Consider the following 15,613-nt stretch of genomic DNA (forward strand, 5'->3'; position numbering starts at 1 on the left):
AAATATAAAACAAATATTTTACATGAAATAAATTTACCAAAGTACCCTAGAAAGATTTCAAGGGTATTTTGATCAATATGTTTTTTGAGGATAATTTTTTTTTATATTTTTATTAGATGCACCTCAGGAAGATGGTAATATGTATATACCCTCTAAATTTTAAGTCATTCCTATTTGTAGAAACAAAATGAAAAATAAACATCGTGACCGCGCGATGAAATTTAGACGGTGATGAGGGCAGGGAATACCACTATTCATTTTCGCTTATAGGTGTTGTGAAGACTTTTCCTCTATATATATATATATATATATATATATATATATATATATATATATATATATACCAATCGGAATGGTCTGAAATTTGGAGTGCGAGTTCATAAAATAGAGGTGAATCTACGAAAAATATTAAAAAATATTTTGCATGAAATAAGTTGATCAAAATACCCCTAAAAATTTTAAGCGGTATTTTGATCAATTTATTTTTTTGAATTATTTTTTTCTTATTTCTATTAGGTGCGGATCACTAAGATGTAAATACGCTCCAAATTTTAGATCATTCTAATATGTGGGAAAAAAATGAAAAATGAAACACTACCGGACAATTGTGACCGTTTGATGAACTTTGGACAGTGATGAGGGTAGGCGAAATCAGTATTTATTTTTTTCTATAGGCATTGCGTAGTATTGTCATATATATATATATATATATATATGGAAAGTCTTCCCAACACCTATAGGAGAAAATAAATAGTGATTTCGCCTACTCTCATCACCGTCCAAATTTCATCGTGCAGTCACGATTGTCCGATAGTGTTTATTTTTTATTTTTTTCTACAAATTAGAATAACCTGGAATTTGAAAAGTATTTAGATCTTATTGAGGCTCAGCTGATAAAAATATAAAAACAAAATTATCCGAGAAAAACAATTTGACCAAAATACCGTCGAAACGTTTTGGGGGTATTTTGGTAATTACTTCTCATGTAAAATAGTTTTTTAAATTTGTTTAAATATTCCCCTATTTTTGATGAATTTACGCTCCAAATTTTAGGTTATTCTAATTTGTAGAAAAAAAATGAAAAATGAAAAATTACTGAACAATCGCGACCACGCGATGAACTTTGAACAGTGATGGGGGTGGGAGAAACCATTGTTCATTCCCGCCTATAGGCGTTGCGTAGTGTTTTCCTATATATATATATATATATATATATATATATATATATATATATATATATATATATATATATATATATATATATATAGGAAGATACTACAAAACGCCTCTAGGAAAAAAAAAACCGTGATTTCTTCTATGCTCATCATCGTCCAAAGTTCATCGTACGGTCGCAGTTGTTCGGTAGTGTTTTAATTTCCATTTCTTTTTACAAATAGGAATGATTTGAAATTTGGAGAGTGTGTAGATCTTAGTGAGGCTCACCTAATAAAAATATAAAAAATAATTCTCAAAATATAAATTGATCAAAAGACCCCTGTAAATTTTCGGGGGTATTTTGACCAATTTATACTTTGCAAATTAATTTTTTTATATTTTTATTAAGTGCGTCTCATTAAAATGTACATACACTCCAAATTTCAAGTAATTTAGATTTGTAGAAAAAAAAATGAAACATGAAGTACTACCAACAACTGTGACCGTGCGATGAAGTTTGGATTGTGATGAGGGTAGGCAAAATCACTATTCATTTACGCCTATATGTGTTGCGTGGTGTTTTCCATATATATATATATATATATTTATTTATTTTGGTTAAATATTTTTCATGGGAAAATTTTTATATATGTTTATTAGATGCGCCTCAGTAAGATGTATATACCCTCCAAATTTCAGATCATTCCCATTTGTAAAAACAAAATGAAAAATAAAACACTATTGGACAATCTTGATCGTACGATAAAATTTGGACGGTAATGAGGGTAGGAGAAATGACTATTAATTTTCACCTATAGGCGTTGGGAAGACACTGCCTATGAAAGACACTATGCAATGCCTATAGGCGAAAATGAACACTAATTTCGCCTACCCTTATCACCGTCCAAAGTTCATCGTACGGTCACGATTGTCCGGTAGTGTTTTATTTTTCATTTTTTTTTTACAAGATAGAATGACCTGAAATTTGGAGGGTATATTAATAAAAAATAGGGAAATCGTTAAAAAATATAAAAAAAATATTTTACATGAAATAATTTGAACAAAATACCCTAGAAATATTTCAAGGGTATTTTGATCAATATGTTTTTCGAGGATAATTTTTGTTTATATTTTTATTAGATGCACCTCGGTAAGATGGTAATATGTATATACCCTCTAAATTTTAAGTCATTCAGATTTGTAGAAACAAAATAAAAAATAAACATCGTGACCGCGCGATGAAATTTAGACGGTGATGAGGGCAGGGAAAATCACTATTCATTTTCGCTTATAGGTGTTGTGAAGACTTTTCGTCTCTCTATATATATATATATATATACCAATCGGAAGGATCTGAAATTTGGAGTGCGAGTTCATAAAAAATAGGCGAATCTACGAAAAATATTAAAAAATATTTTACATGAAATAAATTGATCAAAATACCCCTAAAAATTTTAGAAGTATTTTGATAATTTTATTTTCCTTGAATTTTTTTTTTTATACTCTATTAGGTGCCCCTCACTAAGATGTACACACGCTCCAAATTTCAGATCATTCTAATATGTAGAAAAAAAATGAAAAATGAAACACTACTGGACAATCGTGACCGTGTGATGAACTTTGGACAGTGATGAGGGTAGGCGAAATCACTATTCATTTTTGCCTATAGCCATTGAGTAGTATTCATTGCGTAGTATATATATATATATATATATATGGAAAGTCTTCCCAACACCTATAGGAGAAAATGAATAGTGATTTTGCCTACTCTCATCACCGTCCAAATTTCATCGCGCAGTCATGATTGTCCGATAGTGTTTTATTTTTCATTTTTTTCTACAAATTAGAATAATCTGAAATTTGGAAAGTATGTAGATCTTATTAAGGCTCAGCTAATAAAAATATAACAACAAAATTATCCGTAAAAAACAATTTGACCAAAATACCCTCGAAACGTTTTGGGGGTATTTTGGTCAATACTTCTCATGTAAAATAGTTTTTTAAATTTTTTTAAAGATTCCCCTATTTTTGATGAATTTACGCTCTAAATTTTAGGTCATTCTAATTTGTAGAAAAAAAATGAAAAATGAAACACTACCGGACAATCGTGACCACGCGATGAACTTTGGACGGTGATGGGGGTGGGCGAAACCATTGTTCATTTCCGCCTATAGGCGTTGCGTAGTGTTTTCCTAGATATATATATATATATATATATATATATATATATATATATATATATATATATATATTGAAGAAGATACTACAAAACGCCTCTAAGAAAAAATGAACCGTGATTTCTACTATGCTCATCATCATCCAAAGTTCATCGTACGGTCACAGTTGTTCGGTAGTGTTTTAATTTCCATTTCTTTCTACAAATTGGAATGATCTGAAATTTGGAGAGTGTGTAGATCTTAGTGAGGCTCACCTAATAAAAATATAAAAAATAATTCTCAAAATATAAATTGATCAAAAGACCCCTGTAAATTTTCGGGGGTATTTTGACCAATTTATACTTTGCAAATTAATTTTTTTATATTTTTATTAAGTGCGTCTCATTAAAATGTACATACACTCCAAATTTCAAGTAATTTGGATTTGTAGAAAAAAAAATGAAACACGAAGTACTACCAGACAACTGTGACCGTGCGATGAAGTTTGGATTGTAATGAGGGTAGGCAAAATCACTATTCATTTTGCCTATAAGTGTTGTGTGGTGTTTTCCATATATATATATATTTATATTTATTTATTTTTGTCAAATATCTTTCGTGGATAATTTTTTATATATTTTTATTAGAAGCGCCTCAGTAAGATGTACATACCCTCCAAATTTCATATCATTTCCATCTGTAGAAACAAAATGAAAAATAAAATACTATTGGACAATCATGATCGTACGATAAAATTTGGATGGTGATGAGAGTAGGAGAAATGACTATTCATTTTCACCTATAGGCGTTGGGAAGACTCTGCCTATGAAAAATACTATGCAATGCCTATAGGCGAAAATGAACACTAATTTCGCCTACCCCTATCACCGTCCAAAGTTCATCGTACGGTCACGATTGTCCGGTAGTGTTTTATTTTTCTTTTTTTTTTACAAGATAGAATGACCTGAAATTTGGAGGGTATATTAATAAAAAATAGGGAAATCGCTAAAAAATATAAAACAAATATTTTACATGAAATAAATTGACCAAAATACCCTAGAAAGATTTCAAGGGTATTTTGATCATTATGTTTTTTGAGGATAATTTTTTTATATATTTTTATTAGATGCACCTTAGTAAGATGGTAATATGTTTATACCCTCTAAATTTTAAGTCTTTCAGATTTGTAGAAACAAAATGAAAAATAAACATCGTGACCGCGCGATGAAATTTAGACGGTGATGAGGGCAGGGAAAATCACTATTTATTTTCGCTTATAGGTGTTGTGAAGAATTTTTCTCTATATATATATATATATACCAATCGGAATGATCTTAAATTTGGAGTGCGAGTTCATAAAAAATAGGCGAATCTACGAAAAATATTAAAAAATATTTTACATAAAATAAATTGATCAAAATACCCCTAAAAATTTTAAGGGGTATTTTGATCAAGTTATTTTTCTTGAATTATTTTTTTTATATTTCTATTAGGTGCGCCTCACTAAGATGTACATATGCTCCAAATTTCAGATCATTCTAATATGTAGAAAAAAAATTAAAAAAGTAACACTACTGGACAATCGTGACCGTGTGATGAACTTTGGACAGTGATGAGGGTAGGCGAAATCACTATTTATTTTTGCCTATATGCGTTAGGAAGACTTTTCCATATATATATATATATGGAAAGGACTACAAAACGTCTATGGACGAAGGCTTGACACCATCCGATTTTTTTGGACGGCGTGGATTACAGACTGTCATGGATATAGCATGTCCATGGCGGTCTGTCACGGGATTTATTTCACACAAATTTGACGTATAAAATATACGCTAACCGCCACAACCCCTGTAGGTCCGTGATGGTTTTTAGGCAAAACCGTTACGGACATAGCATGTCTGTGACGGGGGTGAAGCACTCCAGCAATTCGCCTATAGGCGTTTTAAAGACTTATATATATATATATATATATATATATATATATATCTTACTCATCAAGGCGTACCTAATAAAAATAATTCACAAAATATAAATTAATCAAAATACCTCTAAAAATTTTCGGGGGTTATCTTGGTCAATTTCTATTTTTTGAATTATTTTTAAAATATTTTTATTAGATTCTACTATTTTTTAAGAATAGACACTCAAAATTTTAAGTGATTTGGATTTGTATTAAAAAAATGAAAATTCAAATATGAAATGAGGTCGTGACCATTGGATTGGCTGGCTGACACTGTAGCTATTTTTTCCCATGGCTGACAAGATCATTTCCCATATATATATATATATATACCCCAAAATGTGTATGATTATGATACCAATGATACCAATGCAAGAGAAATAACTAGAGAGAACACACATCTCAAATAACAAATAAGGGTGCAATTGTCATACGGATGCCTCCATAGGTGTAGAGGTAAGGTGTACCTTCAAATTTTATGATGGTATATAATTTTGATGTAAAATTTTCTTAGGGTTACCTCAAAATCTATTTTTATATCTAATTATAAAATTTTTAATTTCAAAAATGGTTAAAATCAAGTAGATCTATAAACATATGAAAATCTTGAAAATGGACAGTGTTGATAATATGTTGTAAAATGCACTATTTTTTAGACAAAATCTTTTTATTTTTCATAGTCATACATCTCGATGTCGAGATGATCAATCAAAGGTTTTTCAACATTAAAACTACCTTTTCTGATGGATTTTTGAGGGGCATCTATAGTTCTACATTATAAGGTAGCATCCTCGTATAAACTTTTTCCTTCGTATAATGAAAATACAAAAGGGTTTTTTACGTATGTATTTGGGTTGATGAGGGACTCCAAGGACTTTCAATCCCTGTCACAATACAAATCCACACACCTTTAATTTAGGTCTCGAAAAATCATAAGGTTACAAAGTAAAAATATACAAAGAAGAAGGAAAAAGCATAACAATACCATAGGTGTGCATGCATCATACACATATACTTGTAAAAGGGATGCTGCCTTCGCTTCTTTGCTCCTCCAAAAGCCTATTACTTGGGAGTGAGTTTGATTATCTATGTTTTCTCTCTCTAAGATTCCCATGTTTATGAGATAGAAAAGTGCCATTCAATCACTCTCTCTCTAAAAAAGATGTAAGAAAAGAACATGGGACATCTATCTCTCTCTCTAGGACGTATGAATTCCTAGTGAGCGTATGTCCAGATCTCCCTAGTTTCAAATCCTCTTCTTAGTGCATGAGAGTGAGTGTTTTATGGAGAGTGAATGGGTAGTTCCAGGAAGATAGACTTGAACCCTACTTGTGACTATCCAAAATACAGATTCACTCTTGTATTTTGGTGGCAAAGGATAGAATTAAATCGCCTTCAAATTCAAAATCTTCGTTAAAGTGTTCAAATATATGACTATTGACCATATTGAATCTCCTTTGAAATTTGGAATGAAAACCGCCATGTTTTAATTAAGGGAAAAGTTTATATCGAGCTAACAATGAGCCTACCTCAAAACTTTCATATGTTTTGATGCTCAAATATTGTCAAATTGATCATCTCGACATCAAGATGCGTGGCCATGAGAAAAAAATAGATTTCATATTTAGGAAATAGTGTATTTTGTAACACATTTTTGAACCGTCAATTTTTAAGATTTTCAAGTTTTCATAAATATGTCAATCTACACTATATTTGAAGCTTTAAACATTATAAATAAAGATGAAAATATATTTTAAAGCTATTACAAAGATTTCCAGTATTGAAATTGCATTTCGCGACACTATTTTGAAGATAGCCTCTAATTTGATTGTTTAGAGCCTAGGCTCTATACATACAAACCGTACTATATATGAATTAAAAAATGGTTGCCCTTATTTTCACCTTCTTACTTTCACCAACAAGATTTTTTTTAAGGGAGTAATCCTATATATTTTAACTCATTTATTTTTTGTATAAGGAGGTTATAATCACTCTTGTCCATTACGTTTCAAAATGGGTGGTTATAAGAGTGTCATGCAATAGAAACAAAGTTAAAAATAAATAAATTAAACTTTGTGACTCACCCTAAACCATCCAATTTGACATCTAATGAGTGGAAATAGTTATGACCTTATTGTAAAAAGGATAAATGAGATCTTTGTAGACATTCCTATATATTTTTAATATACATTTTTCTAGTATTTTAGTTGTGACCCTTTGATAATAAACAATTCTCATATTAAAGATTCACTTCTACAGGTCATCTACTCACTAGGAAACTGCTGTTTAATATTTTGAAAATATGTGTTAGTGTTGATCTCCCTCTCTCTCTCTCCACCCCACCCTCTCCTTCTCCACACCTCCGCCCTCACTATCCTAGATCTCTCTCATAAGTTACGTCATACCTTTTTTTCTATTTTCTTTTTTTATTTTGACAAGAGTATATTTACTTCATTAAAATATCGGCACTATTACAGCAGTACATAAAAACAAAATTAAAGGAAAATTCTATAGAAATCAATAATTCATCCATCAAAACTCCTAAATTAGCAGACCATCCACCACCGTATTTACTTCCTTTACAGCAGTACATAAAAACAAAATTAAAGGAAAATTCTATAGAAATCAATAATTCATCCATCAAAACTCCTAAATTAGCAGACCATCCACCACCGTATTTACTTCCTTTACAGCAGTACATAAAAACAAAATTAAAGGAAAATTCTATAGAAATCAATAATTCATCCATCAAAACTCCTAAATTAGCAGACCATCCACCACCGTATTTACTTCCTTGTAGGCATGCTGAAAAGATACCTGCATTTGGCTCATAATGTCCATTACTTCCATCCATTTACTTCTTTAATTTCATGGTGTACAAGATTCCTTTGAATATGTATTGATAATGTTCATCGAATCCCCTTCAATCATACACAGTTGGGTCCTAAAATGTTGAAACAAAATGCGCATACCTTGGAGAACCTCCATTTCTGCAACATTCGTAGTAGCCACCTCACATGGACCAACATAGCATAAAAGCTCTTCTCCATTTGAATTTCTAATCAACCTCCCCCCCGCCCTCCCCCCAAAAAAAGAAAAAAAAAAAAGCCAGCTGCACCCAAGTTACCATGTGAACTCCTATCTAAGTGTAACATGTACTGGTGGACACCAAATATATTTTGGTCGAACCTTGATTGTCCTTTGGCTCATTAGATTTCTAATATCCACCGACACATCTACCTCCAATATTATGAATAATCATTCTCTTCACCACTTCCAGCTCCACGGTTTCACTTTCAGAAACTCCATTATTTCTTTCCTTCCATATCTCTCAAAGAACTGCAGCCTGGGTAACCTGCCAAATCAATCTCTCAACTGTCGAGAAGCATACATTATCCCACTGCTCCAATATATCAATATGAGTTTCAGGAACAACAATTGATAACCCTATCATATTAAAAATCCAACTTCAAATATTATAGGAAAAAGAACAATTTAAGGAAAGATGTTCTCCATATTCAACATCATTTTTACAAAGAAGGCATATATTCACCATCGTTCCCCCCCTTTTAATGAGATTATCCACAGTTAGAGTCCCCTAAAATAAGATCCACAAAAAACAACGAACCTTCAAAGGTATTTGCTACTTCCAAACGTTGTTCAAAGATACATCATTCCATCTCAGCCTGTCAGAATAGAAAACTGTAAGCCGATAGAACACTGAACTGTCCATCCTGGCAGGGTTTGAAGATAGAGAAAAGCATGTATGAGAGGCATACCTGCTTTTCTCTATCGTCAAACCCTCTCTCTCTCTCTCTCTCTCTCAATGCAAGCAACAGATCCTCACCACCTCTCTATTTGCCTCCACCTTCCTCAAGGGACATCCTCTGCTTCAATAACATAAGGAGACCCTTTTCCTAATCTTCTCTACCCACCCCAAATCACTGGATCTATAACTGAGTTGCATGAAGCCAACTTGACCTTTGAGGACACAAAATGTAAGACAGCAAGAGAAACCCACCTCAAAGATTCAGTAATGCTCGCTTTTGCCAAAAAAAATAAAGCAAAAGGAGCAATTTCTTGAACGATTGGTAGAATATTACTCAGATTACAAGAAACCCAAAAAGCGATTCATGCCACTTCTCAATTTGGCAATAAAGATGATTCTTATTTCATATTCTGTGATATTTTATCTTATGCTCATAGAATTGGTAAAAACTTTTGCCCCATCTTAGTTCAGGATATGGGTCCTCAAGAAGAATAAATGAAGGCCTGATGTTCTGTTGCCCCACAAGGAATAGCCCACAAAACCTATCTCTGAAATGCTATTGTTTTGGTTGGAAACATTGTTGATGTGAAGGCAATCCAAGGTTGATAGTTCCACCCCCTATGCCTTTTGTTTGGACAATAGAAGGCAAGAGAACTGACGATGAACAATGAGAAATGGTTGTGATGACTCTTATTGGTCACTTTGAGGAAGTTGTTAGGAGAATGAAAATTTGATGATTGATCGAATGGTTCGTAACATAATGAGATCAACCTTAATTTGGGTGGAAAGGAAGAGATCTAGAGAGAGCAAGAGAGGGTCACTTGAATCCTTTGTCTCTCTATTCTCTTTGCCTGCTTCAAAGATGCTTCTCTCTAAAAATAGATTGATCATTGGATGGTTTTTATAACTCTCTAAAAATAGATTGATCATTCGATGATTTTTATAAAGCCTGGACTTTATGAAAACAAAATAAAAACTCAACTCAAATCCTTATCTGGAAATAACATTCAACAACAGAAATATCCATGATGGCTCTAAAATCAATTTCCAACAATAAAATTTGAAACTAAAAAACTGGGACAACATTGCAGATATATGAACACTTATTTTTAAGGTGAAATGGATGGTCTAGATAATTTGTTACAATATACATTATATTTAGAGCTTGAAATGCTAATTTTTTTTCACAACCATAATGGTAAAGCCGAGATGATCGATGTGGAGGTTGTACAATGCTTGAATTGCAATTTCGATGAGTGGAGTAAGGCTTTATCTATTTTGATACAGCTGCAGCCCTACCAAACGATTTCCCATGTTGATTAAAACACTTGCGGATATTACAGAAAGCAAGTCATTTGAGCAATCTCTCCCTAGATCTCTCTAGATCGGATAGGGTTTGAGAGAGAGGGTAGTGGTGAGTGCAGAGGTGTGGCGCAAAAGAAAGGGTAAGGTTGATGTAAAGTATTGTTTAGGAAGAATGAAAGGCTAAAACATATATAGCAGTGGGTACCTAAGGAGTCACTTGGTAAGAAGTGAGTTAATCATTCCCCTTATACATATTCACATGGTTTTTCCAATCGTTTGGTGCAAGATCATACATTCGAAAGCTAGCCAATTATAAAATAGGTGATGCCGTAGAAAATCATACACTGGACTGCCCTTGATATTTTGAAAATGTAACTTTTGATTAAATTTCATTGCCAATTCTACTTCCATTTTTTTTTTTTCTCAAAAAAAAGAAAGTTCACAAGATTAATCAATCATGAGAGAGAGAGAGAGAGAGGAGGGGTGGGCAGTCAATCCAGAAATGCTTTGATGCTGGTCCGAGCATACCTCTCAAGCCAGCTGAAAGGACCACCCCATAGGATATATACATAGAGAGAGAAGGTAATCTTGCCAATCGTCTATGAAATTGTCAGAACATGTGGGATCCTTCTGTACATCTGCCTCAATTGGAATAGTTGGAGAAGCCATTTCAGTTTCATATAAAATTGAGCGTATTAAGCAGCAAAAAAACTAGGATCCTTCAAAATCCGTACAAACAGCACTCTTAACATAGATGAGATTTTGTGCGAAAATACTTGTGGAAGTACCTACTGAATTAATCTTTTTTAAATAACCACTTGTTGATAAATTATATGATTTGACCACGAGTGAATTTGAGAAAGAGAGAGAGAGAGAGAGAGAGAGAGAGAGAGCAAAGTGTTAGATGCAGTGGTGATGGGAATTCAAGAAAAGATCAATTTACAGCAGAAAAGAGTCGTGGCAATTATATTGTGAAAGACTTAGAGTAAGTTTCGAGATTACAGAGTTCTTTGATTTTGTTTATGCTAGTTGCAGGGGTCGCTGCATAATGGTAGAGTAATGGAGGATTATGGTTTGAAAATCTTTGGGGATCACGATAACTGACAGAGTAAGATGCACCACAGAGGGCATTATTACAAGGAAAAGAATAGCGGTTGAAGATTGTCAAAGAATGTCAACTTATTCAGAAATCGCACCATCAACCAGGGCTGAAGTTTTTTAAAATGAGAATAGAAAGAAGAGGCTATCAATTCAAAGAGAGAAAAAAGAAAATGAGAAAGAAAGATTCCTATTGTTACCGTCGAAGAGGAGGTTGTTGAAGCTATAACAAGGTTTCTGTAAATGGGTCTTATTGGATCCTTTTGCCCTCCAATAGAAGATCTTAAAGGGTTACAAAGACGAATGCAAGGTGCATGGAATTTGAGATGTCCCCCAAAGTATAAATGATTCTGAGGAGAGTTTGGTGTATATTTCAATTGAATCTAGAAGAAAGACACAGAATATTGCGATAGTAAACATCGCAGAACAAAAAGGTAAGTCAACCGTACAACCATGGAACCCATCATTGAGCAATTCAATGATTCCACCTGAAAATGTCATGGTTTAGACCAGATGGATTGCCCCTCCATGCCTAGAATTTAGAAGCCTTTAAAGATATAGCACATTGTTGTGGGAATTATCATTGAAGATTCTTTGGGAAAGACCAGATTTAAAGTGCGAGAATAAAGGCCAAAACTGTCCACGAGGAAGTGGTGCTGCAAATTTGTGATACAGAGGTCATATAAAACTTGAAATCGAAAGGGAGCTGGTTTTGGGAACCAATACTTGGGAGTGTCTAAAACAGGATATATTCTTAATGGTCGAGGAATTCTATCAGAGGGCAAAAATTAATAAAGCCAAAATGTAGTTGAAGGGCTAAATGATATTCAACCAATCAATCTGTTGACATCTTTGAATAGATCACGGTTAAAAATTTAGCTAAAGATTGATGGAAGTAATATAGACTGTTGTATCAGGACTCCAATTTACCTTTATTCATGGAAGGAAAATAACAAACAATATTTTGTTGCAAAAGAGTGTATTTGCTCAAAAGCAACTGAAACAAAACAGGAATTATATGCAAAATGGATTTGGAGAAAGATTGACAAGGGGGGCTAGGAAAGTTTAATGCAAAAAAGGCTTATGTATTGGGTGTACAGTTGTTATCAAGTGGACATTTTCAATGATTATAAATGGAATGCCAAAAGGTTTTTTTCATGCTACAGGAGGGATTAGGCATCGAGATCCACTGCCTCCCTTTTTACTTACTTTGATGGACGAGACTATTAATGTGATGATTAAATCAGTGGAAAATGCAGGGTCATTAAGATTCAAGACATACATCCAATCATGGAACTATTGTTTCGTATTTATAATATGCAGATGATACTAAGCTACAGAAGAGAAAATACAAAAAATATGAGGAGGTTCCTTCATTTTTTGAAGTGATATCAGGATTGAAAGTAAATAATCTTAAAGACAAATTGGTGGGAGTGGGATGCCAAGAAGAACTTAATTGATTGGCTGAAATATTGGGTTGTGGAATTCATAATTTGCCAATTAAGTATATGGCGTTGCCCATCACTAAAGCTAGAGCACCACGATCCATATGGGATCTTGTGGTACAAAGATTTCAAACTAAGCTAGAATTATGGAAAAGATTTGATAAGTTCAACTCTGTTGAATCTGCTTTATGTTATATATCTTTGTTCAAGATCCCTAATATGATTGCACAAAGTTATAGAGAAAATGATTAGAAGATCCCTATGGGAAGAAGATAAGGGAGTGGGGGAGGGGGGGGAAGAAATATCATGTTGTATTACGGAAGAAGTCTGTACTCCTAGGAAAGATGGTAGGATAAAAAATGGGAGATTGAGTCCTACGAATTGTGCTTTATTAACTAAATGGTGGTTAAGAAGTACAGTAAATGATGACCAGTTATGGAAGAAGGTACTGGTTAAGAATGGATGGGATAATGATCACGGCCTGATTGAGAAATGGTTTGGAGAAGTTTATCACAATATGGAATAGAATAACCAATAAACAGAGACACCTCTCTCTCTCTCTCTCTCTCTCTCTCTATATATATATATATATATATATATATATATATATATATATATATATATATATATATATAGGGTTATATTAGAGTGCTCACACTATGGAGTAATTTATCATTGTACACAACAAATTTTGGATACATATACCCTTGTTTTGTACATAGAGCTTTTTTTAGTAAGGGTATTTTTGGTCATTAGGAGGGGTGTGATGTCATCTACATGGATGTGACGTCACCCAAGGTTTTAAAAAACGCTAGGCGGCCCCTAGGCAGCGTGCCTGGCACCCAACGCCCAATGCCTAGGCAGGCGCCCAGAACCTCGGGCGTCCAGTGGTGCAAATTCTTAGTTCTTTTTCATATATTTGCTATCCAAATGCACATATATGCATATATTTGTGTCAAAATTTGTAATTTATTCCATTTGAAATTGAAAATATCGCAAGTTCACAACATACGTTTTCATATACAAACATATCACATGTCTCAGCCTCTCAGGTAATCAGGTTGAGAATAAACTTATTCAAAATTTTGAACCATGCAAAACATTTAAAAGTTTAATAGGCTACTGTAAGGTCTCCAACTCTCATATTCTCCATATTCCATATCCATAAAATAAACCATAATAACATCCAAGTCTCCAAGTCTCCAAGTCATCTACAAACTGACTTCCAAAACTAAAAAAAAACCAGTAAACCACACAACAAAATAGTCCAAAAAGGAAAAAAAATTACAAACCATATAACTAAATAAAAATCGTTTAAACTCCAAATGTCTAAAGCCCAAACCAAGATGGTGCAATAAAGTATTAAAGTTACTTCAAAAGAAGAGAGAAAACAATTAAGACATCAATAAGAATCAGGATCATCATCTTCATTGCTTTCATCTGCATTGGAATTGAGCTCGACATCATCAGAATCATCACCCTCTTCAACATATTCCTCTTCTTCCAAAGATTCTTCTGAATCTGCCTCCTTTTCCTTTATCTCCCTTCGTAAAGTATCAGCATAAGAAGTTGCTCGAGTGGCCCTCTTAGGATCAGAAGCTTGCCCCGAGGCCTCCTCGACCATTTCCTATGTCAAACACTCCCCAAGGAAGACCTCTTCAGTACCAAGGTCACTAACTAGCCAATCTGAAACATTCTCCATGTCTTTCGAAGAGATAGGGTCCTTCTTTGGCTAGTTTTCCTTCTCCTTGAGCCTTTGATTCTCTCTAACAAAAACCAAGTCATTGAGTTTCCTTTGCTCAAGCCTATTTCTTCTCTTTGTATGCACCTATAAGGAAAGGAAAAATAATGCATAAGTAACTACTATGGGTCTATGATCTTCTTACCTTTTATGAATCTATATTACAAAATGAATATGAACTTATAAACAAATAAAGCATATAAAATTTTATTCCTTTAAAATAGTAAAACAATAAAATACCATCTCTAACGAACTCCAATTGTGCTCACAACCAGAAGAGGTAGTTGTCAAACTCAAGATCTGCATAGCCATCTTCCAGAGGTTTGGAGCGGTACTCCCATGTTGTCTCCACCATTGGGCTGCAATATGTGAGCAACCTTTATAATTAATTTAGGTATTTAACATTATCAGAACTTGAAAGAAAATTATAAATTTATATTTTATAAAACAAAAGTATATAATTCAAAGAATATTACCTGGTTCATCTTGTTTCTCTGCCTTATTGCCATATCTTTCCCAAATGACATCAAAGAACACTTGTACGAAATTAGTTCTTCAGTTGATATCTTATCTTGGATATTTGGATCAGAAACTAATTTCTCAAGGCGCTCATTAAAACCATCTATAATTACCACTTTTGACTCGATATCTGCATCTAGATAAAAGAATTTGGGCTTCCAGTAGTACCTCGCTACATGCAATGGTCTATGGAGTTCCCTATCCCATTTATCATCTATAATCTCCCAAATTGGAGCATACTTCGCTGCATCATTGCCCAAATTCTCTGCAATCTCATTTTTAGCCCTTTCCATTGCACCATATATAAAGCCCATGGAGGGCTTATCAGCATCAACCAAGCGCAAGACCTTCATCAAGGGAAGAAATACTAATATCGCATGCTTCACCCCACGCAAAAAATATTTCGAAAGAATAATATCTCATGTCTTCTTTCCCTTGGCATCTCTAGACCACTTACACCTA

The 15,613-nt window shown here is 33.4% G+C and overlaps 1 protein-coding gene across 11 annotated transcripts in view; it reads right to left on the reverse strand.

Moving 5' to 3' along the window:
* Positions 1-7,758: 7,758 nt before the first annotated feature.
* The window catches only part of HEMD (uroporphyrinogen-III synthase family protein), a 59,302-nt gene continuing 51,447 nt past the window's right edge, over positions 7,759-15,613 (reverse strand). For 2 of the 11 annotated variants that reach the window (XR_002279488.2, XR_967188.3), the window contains 2 exons: positions 8,903-8,960; positions 7,759-8,629 (listed from right to left, as the gene is read on the reverse strand). The gene's annotated coding sequence lies outside the window, so the exon portion shown is untranslated. Of the gene's footprint in view, positions 8,675-8,702; positions 8,961-10,709; positions 10,987-14,016; positions 14,720-14,872; positions 14,992-15,613 lie in introns of those variants that run through there. The other 9 variants (XR_016042842.1, XR_016042841.1, XR_002279482.2 and 6 more) reach the window with 7 other exon arrangements.

Source organism: Amborella trichopoda, chromosome 10, assembly GCF_054954075.1.
Source record: "Amborella trichopoda isolate Santa Cruz 75 chromosome 10, AtrichopodaSantaCruz75HAP2 v2.0, whole genome shotgun sequence".
Classification (NCBI taxonomy): Eukaryota; Viridiplantae; Streptophyta; class Magnoliopsida; order Amborellales; family Amborellaceae; genus Amborella; species Amborella trichopoda.